Here is a 14,604-nt window from a genome sequence, read left to right on the forward strand (position 1 = left end):
CTAGCGTGAGGGTCTCGAGAGCCCCCATGCCTGGCCTCCTTCCTCTGGGGCCCCCTCCTTCAGTCTACTCTCTGAGACCGGATCCCGTAGCCAGACGGAAGAAAGGAATTTGGGATCCTCGCTTTCTAGCTCTGTTCTTGTTGGCTCCTGAAAAGAGGGTTCTGCTGCACCCTATTTGTGGGTTCCTTTGTTTCTGACCCAAATGTTACTGGGGCTGTAGTTAGACCTAGAAGAACTTTTCAGATCCAAAGGAACTGCGGATTCAGGACAACCGTGGGAAGGGGAGCCCTTCCACGGTCTGGGGCTTAGACTAGAGTGGGGCGCAGGCCCAGCCTGAAGCTGTAAAGGCAGAGAATGAGTGTGAGCAGTGAGTGAGGGATTCAGGCTGGCAGAGATCACATTCTTCCTCAAATCATAGTTCCTCTAAACAGCCACATCATCTGGCTCCCAGCTGAGGACAGACTTGGCTTTGGTTGTGTGGGAGCTGCAATGTGTGCATGTATGTATATTATACACACATATACATGTGTGTATGCAGAGCATCCCAGCCTCCTGTGTTGATTGGCAGCCCCACTCAAACCCGTTACCCCACCGCCAGTGCCTGGCTTCCTTATCTCTGGGCCAGCCTTTAGGGGGCTGGCTTCAGGATCCCCTCACTCCAGTGGCCCTGTTAGCACCTCCTCTCTCCCTTGTTAGCGCCTCGCAACCCCTCTTCCTCCTCTGGCCCCAGCTGTCCCCCCAGAGAGAGGCCCTGTGGCTTGCAGCCCAGTTCTCGCCTTCTGATTCCACTTCAGCTTCTACTTTTTGAAGCTTGGTTTTTCTCCCAACCCCTAATCCCCCTGCCCTCTCCATTTCCCTCTTGTCCATGTGGAGGGGTCTTCTGCAGGACATCAGAGCCTGGGGGAGGAAGCTGGATCCCCCCACAACTGAGCACGACTTCTCTTCCAGGCTGGGGCTGAAAGGTTGGCGCACAGACAAAGTGAGCCCCTCCCCATCAGCCTTCCCTGCCTGGAGGGTGGGAGGGGGACAGTTTGGGAGGGACCCCTGTACTAGGGGCTAAAGCTAAATCTGGTGCCAACTCTGCCCCCTCATGGGGGCAAAACCCCACTCTGTGGCAGCACTGAACGAGTGGGGTGAGGGAGCAGGGCCCCTGGGTAGAAATGTCCTTTTCTGCCCGTCCCCTCCAGGCAGCTGTGCCCAACCTGAGCCTGGATTGCCGAGTGGGACAGGGTGGTCCTGTGCCCGGAGTCAGGTTGTCAGGCCTCCAGGACTGTAGGTTTCCTCTACGGAAGGGCCCCTTCCCTGCGGGCTTTGATGTGTCTGCGAGGTTCGTGGAGGATGTTTGGCTTCAGGGCCTGGTGCCAGGATAAACTCCCTCTGCCTGCTGGGCCAAACCACTGCCTCCTCCCTGCCTGGCTCTCCTGCCTTCCCCAGCCTTGGGCCTGGCCTCCTCCAAGGCTAGCACTGCCCTGCCTGCTTACTGCGGTGGGCACCAAGATGCCACTGTTACTGCTACTGGGGAGATGCCTGTGGGCAATCCTGGTCCCCAAGGCTGGCCCAGCAGTGCCTGCTGCTAGGTGACTGAGGTCCTGCTCCAGGTGGGGGGTGCTGGACCCCAACTGCTAGCAGGGATGGGGATGAGATGGACCAGGGGGGAGGGGGTGTCTACGTGGAGCTGCTTGCACAGGCTTCAGCTCTTCCAGATGTGCAGAGGTTCCAGATGTGGGGATGACTCAGCCCGGAATAAGGAGGGGTGGGCGGTGCATGGGGGGGATGGCGAGCAGGGGGATCTGAGGCCCTGAACAGCTGCCAGCTGCTGCCTCCTGTCCTCCGGAATCTGCAGCCCCTCAAAACCCCAGAGGCGGGCGAAGTGGTATTTAATAGCTGCTGGGAGCTGCCCATATGTGTGGCCCTCAAGTGTCCCACCGTGTGTGCTGGGAAAGAGACCTCAGGGCCAGGGGCTCAGCTAGGAGAGAGAGAAAGGGAGAAAGTGGAAGGCGGGCAGAGGAAGTGGGAGGAGGACCGAGAGTGGCAGGGAGGACGGCAAGTGGGAGGGGCAGGGAGAAGCCCAGGACTAAAATGGTGGCCCCTACTTGGGCCCACGTTCAAGTGTGGCACTGGGAGGAGAGTGTATTGGTTCAGAGGACTGTGTGTGTGTGTGTGTGCGCGTGCATGCACGCGTGCAAGCAAATGTGACCTCGCTGCTGGAGTGGAGGTTATACGGGTGGAGAAGGAGCTGTGTTGGGTGAGCATTGTGTGTCTGGTGTGTGTATGCTCTGTTTGTGAGCTGGGCGCTGGATGATGTGTATGTTGGGTGTGGCAGTGTGCAGGAGCATGTTCTATACCATCTGTGTGATAGAGAAGGACTGGGTACAGCGACTGTGTAGTGATGGGCTGTGATGGGGAAAGGGTGTATGTTTATGCCAAGTTACATGTGCCTTTGGATGCAGAAGGTGGGTCCCACAAACCTGGGGAGTTGAGTGGCATCTGGGCCTATCAGACCAGGACCCCAAAGACCTGGGGCTTCCTTCAGCCTCCCCTGGGGGTTCTTGGGGACCAGTGTCCAGCATCCTGGAGCTGTGGTTTCTCCTGCTGGGCCCTGGGCAGGGCAGCTGGGAGACCCCTGAGCTTCAGAGGCTGGCACCCTGCAAACTGCAGTGCAGGGTGTGCAGGAGGCAAGGTGCCTCCCTCCCCATCCTGGAGAGCTGCTGTCGTGCCCTCCTCTCTGGCCTGCAGGGGGGTCTGCTGGCAGGGCCACCAGCTGCTCCCTGGAGAGGCCCACCTGTGCCAGCCACCCTTGCCAGGGTAAACAGGGCACTAAGTGTCTGGGCTGGTGCCTGCCTCAGGCTGGGCACTGCTTCTCCACACAGGGCTCAGCTCCCAGTTGTGGCTTGGGTTGCCTCCTCCAGCTAAATGACAGGCCTGATGCCCCAGGCCCCATAAACAGTGCTTTCTTGGGCGGTGGGGATCATGGGGGCTGCTGAGCAGACAGATAATCAGGTTGGATTGGGAAGACAGCATGTTGCCTCCTCTAAGGCGGGGAAGGCTTTTGTGACCCTCTCCCAGTGCTGCGGGGTCCTTGCCCCTCTTGGGTGACACTGGTTGAATCCTCTGTTATTCTCCCAACACACACACACATACTCACACTCACACACCACCAGCCCTCCGCTCCAGGTTGTCAGCATCAATTTACTTGTGAATGCAAACAAGCGGTGGCTGGGATCTTGTCAGCTGGTCCTGTGCTGTGCGTCCCCTCTGTTCACAATCCAAGGCTGAAGCCCGCAGAGGTTGGGCCCCGTCTCTAAATCGCCGCACGATGGTGTGCACTTGGATGTGTACCTGGCCCTCCAGACACTGCAATGCTGCCACCCAGCCCTGCCCCACTCCCTGGACGTCTCTGTGGCCGGCTCTTTCTCTGTCCACCTCCTTGCCACCCCCTCCACCCTCCCCTCCCTGTGGCTGACTCAGAGTGAGAGGAGCCTCTGGTTCCTCAGCCCAGCCTCTGACTCCCTTCCAGGCTCCTACCCACAGGGCAACCTCACAGGGAGGAGGAGCCCTAGCTCCACCCCCCTGAAGCAAAGCCCCCTCGAGGGGACGGAAGGAGCGGGCAGGTAGAGGCTGGACTTGGGGGAGCCAGGTCTGCTGGCCGAAGAGCAGGCTTCCGGGGAGGGCACTGAGCAGGGGCCAGGCTGCCTGAAATAGAGGGTCGTGCAAGGGATGGCAGGGAGCAGGAGGACGCTCTGCAGACACCTGAGCCCGCCAGCCAGCAGCCGGGGAGCAGATATCTGGGCCCAGCCACCCACTGCTAGTCTTGAGGAGGGAGGCAGTGGAGGAGCGGAGGGTGTCCTCCTGGGCAGCCAGCAGAGGCCCTGCCCCCACTTCACTGCGGTGGGGCGGAGAGCAGAGAGAGTGGTGCGGAGCCCACGAGGCTACCACAGCGGGCCCTGTGGGTAGGAAGGGGGTGCTGCCATCCTGGGGCTCTGGAAGCACCCCCTCCCCACTCTCCCTCCCTCTGTCATTGCCCACCTCTGTTTCTGTCTCTGTCCTTCGCTCTGCCGCTTCTTTGTGTGTGCCTGACTTTCTCTATCTCCCACTCTCTTCTCCCTTTTCTCCTCTCCTTCCGTTTCCCTCCCCCTCTCTCTTTTCCCTGAGGGGAGCAGCTCCAGTATCTGGGGCCAGCTTCCCAGAATGGAAGGTGGCTTTGTCCAGGGAGAGGGAGGCCCTTGACCTAAGCCCGTGGTCTCAAAACAGCCACATCTGGCTCCCCACTTCTTTGCCCAGACCCTCCTGCAGGACCTCTCTGTGCCTGGGAGTCCTTGAAGCCAGAGCCCATTCTGCCTTGCCAGGTCGTATGGGAGCCCCAGTGCCCCCATATTCAGAACTGCTTGTCTCAGCAACGGGGATGAAGGCAGATCTCTCTCTCTTCTCTCTGTCTCTCTCTCTCTCTCTCTTTCTCTATCTCTCTGTCTCTCTCGTCCCCAAGAAGGCAATGCTCTGGGTGGCTGAGAGGCTGGAGTCTGAGCCCCATCGCTGGGTGACCAGATACCCCATGTGCCCAGGACAGTTCAGACCTATGCCATTGCCTGGGTATAACTGCTATGAGCACCCCAAAGTATCCTAGTTTGGACTAAAAATTATATCCCCCATGGCCGGTCAGACCCTGGCAAAGCTCACAGCCTCTCCCACTCCCTTTACCCTCCCAAGAAAGCTGTATAACCTGCTTGGGCCTCACTCAAGGACAACAGGGCCAGAGGGCGAACAGGGGAGCAGGAGCTGTATAAATAGCCCATTTTGGGGGAGCCCCCCCAGCATGGTGTCGGGCGGGTCTGCGTGGTGGAGAGGGAGGAAGAAGAATTGTGGTTGCCCCCAAGCAGCATGTAATTTAGGATTTATTTTGGGGCACTCTCTCTAGCTCGGGGTGGAGCTGAAGTTAATTGAAAGGTTTAATGGGGTCGGGGGCTGGATGGGGAGGAGGAGAGGGAAGCCCTCCCACATTTGGCCTGGCTGGGAAGGGGGTCCTTCCCCGATTGCCTGCCAACTTCTATCCCTGGGTCCGTTCCTGGGAGGTTTCTAGGACACCTCAGCTCTTGTTCCCAGATGCTCCATGCCTCTCCCTGAGTCTCAGGGTGCTTCCAGCCTGATGGAGAAGCTGGTTCTACCTTTGTCTGATGGAGGAGGCACAGCCTCTGCCCTCGGGGAGCCCTCAGTCTGAGGGGAGACAGGACACCAGCCCGGCCTTCAGAGTGGCCAGTCACGATGGCAGCCCCCATCATGATTTTAACCTTTAGCCTTTACTTGTTCATGACTCTATATCTGTGTCTCTTCCTGGAACTTACGATCCGTGACAGCAGGGACTTCTATCTGCCTCTCACAGCATCTTTGGCACTTGCCTAGCACTAAGCAGGCAATATTTCCTGAATGAATGAATGAGTGAATGAATGAACTGGGAAACAGCACCAGATCTGAAAGCCCCACGTCAAGAGGCAGCAGTGGATAAACTCTAAAGTCCTTCCGCATTCCAGCCTGTGTGATGTGGCCCTCCATCTTGCCACCTCCCACCCTCTAGCCACACTCTTCAGCCACCAGCCGCTATGAGCACTGGCTGCCCTGGTGTCAGCCCCAGTTCCCACCTCCACGCCTTTCCTCACCACACTCCCTCCTCCTGCAACTGCCTTTGCTCCCATTGCCGCATGACTAAATCCTGCCAGTGCTTCAAGGCCCTACGCAGAGTCACCTCCTGGAAGCCCACTCAGATCCTTCCACTGGATCTAAACGTCCACAGCTTTTTCTCTGGGCCTCTTCTCTCACTCTGTCTGCATAGGCCTGCTGGGATCATGGCTTCTCTTCCTTTTAGGCCATAAGGCCCTGGGGGCCAGGATTGCCTGCAGTTGCCCTGGAGGCCGGTACCTTGTGGGGGCTCCACTGGAGGAAGTGTGAGCTGCTCAGTAGGCAGGTGGTCGTGTGCGCTCCTCTTTGCCCCAGCTTCTGGAAGTGCTGGGTGAGTCTCTGGTGAAAGGTGTACGTGGTGGTTGTTGGGGGTGTGGGGGGTGATTTCAGAAGCCAGGGAGGGCAACCAGGACCCCAGTGGGGTGGGGGTAGCACGAAGTTTCCCTTAGAAAGACGTCGAGCCTTCTGGTCTGAGAGACGAGGAGGAGATCGAGAGGAAGAGTACTATAGGAGAAAGACCAGGGCAGGGGGCATAGAGGGGTGGGCAAGGGCTGGGGGACAGACAGAAGGAAAGGCTGGGGGACAGGGAGAAGCCTCTGGGTCCCTAGAACACATGTCCCTTCTTGGGCCTCACCTGCTTCATCTCTTGCCATTGGCACTGTTGGCTGTGCCTTGTCTGAGACCTCCTCCTGTGAGGCTTCAGGGGCTCTGGCCACTCATTCTCTGTCCTCTTTGCAGGCTGTGGCGGCTTCCTCTCCCTCCACCTTCTCCAGGGCACCTCCATGCGTCCAGCCATCTCATGGGCACCTCCACTTGGATGCCCTGCAGGTGTACCAAACGCAAGTGCAGCAGCAAACTCCCCAGCCCGAGGATCAAGCTGAAACCCGGGGCTTTCAGATCTGGTGCTGTTTCCCAGTTCGTTCGTTCATTCATTCATTCATTCATTCATTCATTTATTCATTCATTCTTCAGAAGCCCAGGAGCCAGCCTGAGCAGATCACTGGCCCCCATCCTTCTGCCCATCAGTCACCAAGTCCTCTGGCTTCTGCCTTTTAAATCTCTTATCAGTCTGGCCACCTCTTTCCACCTGGATACCACTGGCTTGGGCCTGGCTACCATCACCTCTTACCTGGGCCTCTGTGGCAGCCTTCTAAGAGGTCACTCCACCTCCGTTCTGAGCCCCTTCCAACCCATCCTCCACAGCCTGCCCAGAAATCTTCCTAAGATGCACCCTAACAGCTCGCGCAGCTCCCAGGACCCTGGCAGCTCCCTCCAGGCCGGATGCTCCATGGGCCCTGCCCTAGGCACTCTCTTACCTCTGGGCCTTGCAAATGCTGCTCCCTCTGCCCTCCATGCTCTTCCTCCCGGGCTCCTCCTGGTCACCCCTCACTCTGGGAAGCCTTCTCTATGCTCTTCACACCCGAGGTCGGGTCAGGAGTCCCCTTCCAGGAGCTGCTATCACCTTAATCTCCCCCATCACAGCAACCAGTATGGTAAATAGCGCCTCACCCTCTTCATCCGGAAGTTCCACCAGAGCAGAGGCCATAGCAAGGCCTGGGGCAGAGTTTGCTGATGGAACATGCATTCGGGGAGACTGGGAGGGCAAGAGAAAAGAAAACTGAGGGCTTCCTCAAGGGGCTGGGCCTCTAAGGCAGTGCGGCAGGGGAGCTCCCAGAGGACGGAGAGGAAGCCTCAGTTGGGGTGGTTGGGGTGCTGGCCCTGGGCTCACAGTCAAGGTTCTCCTGTGCCTGCACTGTCTGTGGAGGCAGCCCCCACCCCCATGCAGGCTGCTTGTCCTGTGGAGGTTTCCCTCCCCAGGAGACGGAGAGAGTCGGCAGGATTCCCACTGTAGGCCTTGGGAGGGAAGAAGGCCTCTGCATCCTGGGGTGGGCCAAGGCTGCCTGCCAGCACCCAGCACCCAGCACCCACTGGCATCTTCCGCAGCAGCCTTGGGTCTGCACAAACTGGCTACAAACACATATGACTGCATCTCACTCCAGTCCACAGCCATGCCAAGGAGAAGGATGCTACTCCCTGGGGCCTGCCTGCAGAGAGCCCCACGAGATCTTCCTTGAGGATTTGTTATCTACCTTGAACATTCACAGGCATTTTACTTCCTACTCCATGCTATGTCTGTGTATGTTTTAGTATCAAAATAATGCTTTCCATCACTTACCACTGGAAAAAAATGGACACTCGAAGAGATAAGGCAAATTATCAGGCCTGAGCTGTTCTTGCCCCTCTTCCTGGGTTTGGAAAGAGCGCAGAACCAGGAGCGATAGGCCTGGGCCCAGGCTTTGCCCTGCGGACGATGATGGCTAACTCATCCATAGAATGGGCTGGTGAGCCTGCCGTGCCTCGCCTTAGGACGGTGGCCGCCACTAAATGGAGCAGTGAGTGTGAAGACTAATGATTCACACATGGAACTTGAGGTGTCGGTTGGCTGCCTGGGGGCTGGGCCCCTCTCCAGGCCCCTCTGAGATTGGAGAAGCTGGAGGGAGCCTGAGGCCGACACCCCCAGCATGGCCCCCACCCAGATTCCCCCGAGCAGGCCGGGGACTGGGGGTCCAGGCAGCAACTGCCCCCTCCCAGGCTAGAGGAAAGGGTGAGCTCACCCCCTGGCCCAGGCAGAGTGAGGGGGGTAGGAGACATAATTAAAATGCCAGAGGTTAGGAGGTGAAGTTACAATGGAAAGAATGAAGCCCCAGCCCTGCTGCCGCTGCTTCTCCCACCCCACTCCCTTTGCCAAGCCCACATTTGATTTTTATTTCGGGAGCCGCCAGCACAGCACTTGGGAGGGAGTGGAGAAACCTCACTCCGGCTTGCCTTGCCACGTCTGGAGCTGGGGCCACCGAGTGGGGAGGGGGCTCCTGGGACCCAGAGGAAGAGCCCAGAGGCCCCCACCCCAGGACCCAACGTCCTCAGGGATCAGGTGCCAGGGAAGGGTGGCACTTGGGGCAGGGAGTGGGCTTGGGAGACCAGGAAGAGAGACCTCGAAACAATGAAGGCATTCCTCGATGTTTGCATCAGGCTTTGCGCCTTCACTTTACTCTGGAGGCTGACCCCGGCCTCTTTCCCACTCCCAGCGCCAACTCCGCCTGCCCCCAACACTGGAGACTTTCAGTGCCCACTGGTATGTGCATATTTGTGAAAGGGTTTGCTGTGTGGCCCTGGGGAAGTTACTACCCCTTTCTGGACCTCAGTCTTCTCTCTGTGAAATGGGCAGGTTGGCAAGATTAGCAGGTTCAAACTGGGCTCTGCAGGGGTGTTGGAGGCCTGGGCCCTGCCCTCTCCTGGCCACCCTTTCCTGAGCACATCTCTTATCTGCCCCTTCTAGGGACTGGGGAGGTGGAGGCAGCGGTTGGCCCATCCCCTGAGCCCCCGCCGCCCCCCTGCAGACGGGAGCTGCTGGGGCCAACTCACATTTTCCTGCTCTCGGCTTTCTCCTCTGCCCATAATGCACTCCAGATGGTCTCTCCATCGGAGAGCCGAGGCAGCGGATTCCAGAGGGAAAGAGGTTGGGCTCCTCTTTCCACCGGGATGGAGAGGGCCGGGATGAGGGCCCTCTGAAAAAATAGGGTGGGGGTAGGTCCAACTCCACAAGAGGAGGGTTGGTGGAGAGGAGATCTCCCGAGGCACCCCACTGTTCCACAGAGACAGGCCACAGCCCAAAGACCTCCTGGGTTCCCCCAAGGCTGTCTCCCTGTGGGGCAGCCCCACCCAGGAGCTGCTCAGGGGCTCCCAGGCCCTGGGGTGGAGGGGAGAAAGGCCTGCCTTTTCCAGTGTTTGGGAAAGAGCCAGACACAACTGGGTTCAAATCCCAGCCCTGCCACGTAGAGGCTGTGTAGCCCCTTGAGTGGGGCACCTGACTTCATGGAGCCTCAAGTCCCTCACCTGTAAAATGGGATGGGGCCAGGCGTGATGGCTCACCCCTGTAATCCCAGCACTTTGGGAGGCCAAGGTGGGTGGATCACTTGAGGCCAGGAATTTGAAACTAGCCTGGACAACATAATGAGGCCCTTCCTAAAAAATATAAATGAGTTAGGTGTGGTGGCTTGTGCCTGTAGTCTTAGGTACTTGGGAGGCTGAGGCAGGAGGATTGCTTGAGCCTAGGAGTTAGAGGGTGCCTTCAGTTATGACTGCGCCGCTGCACTGGAGCCTGGGCAACAGAGCAAAACCCTGTGTATTAAAAAAATTTTTGTAAATGGGATGGCTAATACTGACCTTGGGGTGTCTGTGAGGGCCACATGGGATGATGTACAGAAAAGGCTTCTCATGTCCCTGGATGTTCAGGAAATATCCAGCAGTTGCCTGTGGAACCCTCCCCTCCTAGCACACAGCTAACCTCCCACTTAGGCAAAGTCTGAATGCTGAGAAAGCCTGTCCCAGGTCTGACTCGAGCCCCTCCTGCTGCAGCTTGACAGCACTTCCTTGGAGGACCCTCGGGGGATTTTAAATCACCCTCGGGAGACTGCTCTAGAGACAGGCCCGGGGACGGACGGTGCTACGAGCCTGAGGCTGAACCCAAGCCCAGTCCGACCTCCTCCCTGGCCCGGCCCCTCCACTTCAGCTGAGGCAGGACTTCCCACTGGGCCTAGAGAGCCACGTCGAAGCAAGAGGGCTGGGAAGGGGGTTGTGAGCAGGGGGCAGCCTCTCCCCGGCCAGGCCCCGCCTGCCCCTGGACTTCCCTGCCAGGACGGCCTCCCAGCCACGCTCACCCTCTCCGCCTCAGCAGTACCAGGGGGAGCGCTTCGATTTTTCCACCAAAGGAGCCAAGAGCAAATGAGAAACAAATCCAGCCCGACTGCCTGTCCCACTGCCTGCCCCTGCAGTGCATGGAGAGAGGGGAGAGTGAGCCCCCAGCTCCTTCCTTGCCTCCATTCCTAGGCACCAGCACCCGGGGCAAAAGTCTCAGCCCCCTGGCTAGAGGGCGGGCAGTGGGTGCAGGACCTCCCTGGCCCACACCCACAATGAGGCGGAAAGTCTGGGGCCTGGGCTTATTGCTCCCCACCCCAGCCTTGGACAAGAACAAACACTGGAGGCTGCCCCCCCACTCCTCACTGCAAGTCCTGGGCTGGGGCCTCCATGTTGCGGGGGAGGGACAGAGTTGGATGGGGGTGCAGGCACTGCTCTCAGATGGCCCCAGCTAGATAAAGAGATGGGGCCTCCATGACGCCTCCCACTCTTCTCACTGAACTCTTTCCCCACGGAGGGTCCCTCCTTTCGCTGAGCCTCTTCCCCACATTTGGCCCCCTCCTCCACCTGAGCCCCAGTCCCTCACTGCATCCCATCCCTTCTCCATCTGCCCACACCACCGGGGCTGCCCTGCCCCTCTCCAGCTTCTACACAGGGAGGCAGGCAGGACCCTACCACAATCCTATACCCCCAACAAGCGAGCTTGCTGGCTTCCCCCTACCCCCACCCGCAACCCCTGCTCTCCCCCAGGCTCAGAGGACCCTACCCTCCTGCTCTGCCACCCACAGTCCCCTGTTCTCCCTGGGCTGCCCCCACCTCGCACTTGATGAACTCCCTTCCCATCCACCCACAAATACACACTAGTGTCCCCCCAACATCCTGCGCTCCTGAGCCCCCAAATCACCTCTGGGCTCTCTCCTCCCCACCCCAGCCTCAATTTTTTTACAAGCCCGGTCTCTACTCCATCAATGTGGCTTACAGGTGAGACCCTGGAAAGAGCCACACCCAGGAATAAGGGCAAACTGGACCTAGACCAGCTTCACTGCATCAAGATGACTTCCCTGTATGCTGTCTGGCTACCAGAAGGCAATCAAATCCTCCCTGAAAGAAGATGACATCAGCCACAGCCTCTACAATCTGTCACCCGCAACATCCACCATTCCACAAAATTTGGCCAGGCAGCTCTCTTCCTCTTCCTCCTCCTCTTTCTTCCCCATCTTCTTCCTCCTCTCCTCCTTCATTTTCTTCTCTATTTCTTCTTCCTTTACCTTCTTCCTTCTCTTCCTATTCTTCCCCTCCTCCTCCTCCTTTTTCTTCTTCCGTTTCTTTTCCTTTCCTTCCCTTCAAAAACAATTCAGTCTTCTCGTTGACTTTAAACACAACAAAACAAAAACAACTCAGTCCAGAAGACACTGGGGAGGGTGGAGCAAACAGGGGTCCCCAGGGGTAGGGTGGACGGGAGATGCAGTGGCTCAGCAAATGGTTCTGGAGCTCAAGTTAAGTGAGGAGGGTATTTCTGATGTTGGGGGTGACCAGAGCAGGAGAAAGAGAGGCAAAGGAGGACATCCAAGTGGGAGGGCAGCCCAGTGTGGGATGTCAAAACCCAAGCAAGGGAGGGAGGATGTCCACTTGGGTCCCAGCTCAGCAAGGGAGAGTGAGTCATGAAAAAGGTGAAGAGGGCATCTGGCCAGGGTAGTGGCCAAGCCCCAAGAAGGGGAGTTCAAGGGGTATGAGAAGGGCATTCCTGCAGGAGTGGGCAGGGCATCCAGGGGAAGCTCGATGTGGGACCTCAGAGCCTCAGTGGAGGAGCACGTCCATGTGGGGAGGTGGGGGTAGGGTGGCCCCAGGCAGAGTGTCAGAGCCCACGAAGGCTGAGGGTTGCTTCCGTGTGGGTAAAGACGTGGCATGCCGGAGTCTGAGGGACAAAGAGGCATCCATGTGGTGGGCTGGCCCAGGGCAGGGTGTCAGAGCCCAGGAGAGCTGAGGAGGGTCTGGATGGGGTGGAGGGCACGGGATATCGGTTGCCGTGGAGGCTAAAGCAAATCCATCTTGGATACTAATCTGCCATGTTGACTTCTGAGTAACCCCAGTTCCAGGGATGCCTCTAAGATATCTAGTTTAACTGCTGTTAACTAAATCTTACCCTTAGGCATATTCACATAGCATTCTTGCCTTTCCCCAGGGGGCCGATTTCAACTGTCCTAACATTGCCGCCCTGTGGTATACAAGCCCTGGGGCTGGGGGCAACAGTATGGGGATCCGCCATTTTGCTCGCTGATGTCAGACGTGACTTCTCTTTTTAATTCCTTGTTAAATGTTTCTTTCTGAGAAACTGAGTTTGTCAGCCTCTTTCTTTAGCCTCTCAGCTTTCTCACCTTGGGGGGATAGCTTCCTTACCTTTGGGGATAGGTTTGCCTGGACCTGCCCACTGCATAACAGTTATATTCAGTGGAACTGACCCAGTGAGAAAAAGTGAGCTAGGTTTCTCACTGTCGGCAAACAGGATTATAATATGGAAAAGAAGTCCAGGTGCAGGGGCTTGTGCCTGTAATCCCAACACTCTGGGAGGCCAGGATGGGCAGATCATTTGAGCCTAAGAGTTCAAGACCAGCCTGGGCAATGTGGTGAGACCTTGTCTCTACAAATGATACAAAAAATTTGCTGGATGCAGGGGTATGTTCCTGTAGTCTCAGCTACTCAGAAGGCTGAGGTGGGAGAATTGCTTGAGCCCAAGAGGTCAAAGCTGAGGTGAAGCATGATCAGGCCACTGCATTCCAGCCTGGGTGACAGAGTGAGACCCTATCTCAAAAGAAAAGAAAAGAGAAGAGGAGAGGAGAGGAGAGGAGAGGAGAGGAGAGGAGAGGAGAGGAGAGGAGGAAACAAGAATGAACCCTCTGATGTTCTCACCTGTAATCCTATACACCTGGATTGGAATTGGAGGTAATGGGAAGAACTCATTATTTCCAAAATATGTGGAGAGATGTAGAGGCTGGGTGCAGTGGCTCATGCCTATAATCCCAACACTTTGGGAGGCTGAGGTGGGAGGATCACTTGAGGCCAGGCATTTGAGACCATCTTGGGTAACATAGTGAGATCCCATCTCTACAAAACAAGAATAAACAAAATAGCCAGGTATAGAAATAAATACTGATGCAAATGCACGTGTGTATGTGTTTATGTTGTGTGTGCATGCATCAATGTATGTATATTTATGTGCATACGTACAGATATTTTCCCGCTTTATCCATTGAGAGGGCCTGGGAACCATGACACATTAATAATAATGAGTGTAGCTGGCACCCAAGCCTTTTTTTTTTTTTTTTGAGAAGGAGTTTCACTCTTGTTGCCCAGGTTGGAGTGCAATGGCATGACCTTGGCTCACTTCAACCTCTGCCTCCCAGGTTCAAGCGATTCTCCTGCCTCAGCATCCTGAGTAGCTGGGATTATAGGCATGCACCACCACGCCCAGCTGATTTTGTATGTTTAGTAGAGACGGGGTTTCACCATGTTGGTCGGGCTGGTCTCGAACTCCTGACCTCAGGTGATTTGCCTGCCTCAGCCTCCCAAAGTGCTGTGATTATAGGCGTGAGCCACCGCACCCGGCCGATAGCACCCAAGTCTTAATGTCTAAATGCCATTGTCCACTGGAAGAAACCAGGGCTCCTTGGCGAAATGGCTAATTACAGGGATAAGGCAGGGAAAGTACAAGATAAGCCTGAATCCTCTTGTGCCAGAAAATAAAGTGCTCAGAAATGATTAAACAGAGTGATCATAGGAACCAGCAATTCCATTCCTAAGGGTACCCAAGAGAAATGAAAACATATGTTTGTACAAAACTTGTGCAGGCTTACCTTGTTTTATTGCACTTCATTTTAGTGTGCTGCACAGATAATGCAGTTTTCACAAATCGAAGGTTAGCGCCAACACTGCACTGAGCAAGCCTATTGGCTTCATTTTTCCAACAGCATGTGCTCACTTTGTGTCTCTGTCACTTCTGGTAATTCTCAGAATATTTCAAACTTTTTCATTAGTACTGTATCTATCTGTTATGATGATCTGTGATCAGTGGTCTTTGATGTTACTATTGCAATTGTTTTGGAATTCCATGAACCATGCCCATAGAAGTCGACGAGCTTAATCAATCAATGTTGTGTGTGTTCTGATTGCTCCATCAACCAGCCATTTCTCCATCTCTCTCCCTCTCTTTGACCTCCCTGTTCCCTGAGACACAACACTATTGAT

This window comes from Pongo pygmaeus, chromosome 19 (assembly GCF_028885625.2).
Source record: "Pongo pygmaeus isolate AG05252 chromosome 19, NHGRI_mPonPyg2-v2.0_pri, whole genome shotgun sequence".
NCBI lineage: Eukaryota > Metazoa > Chordata > Mammalia > Primates > Hominidae > Pongo > Pongo pygmaeus.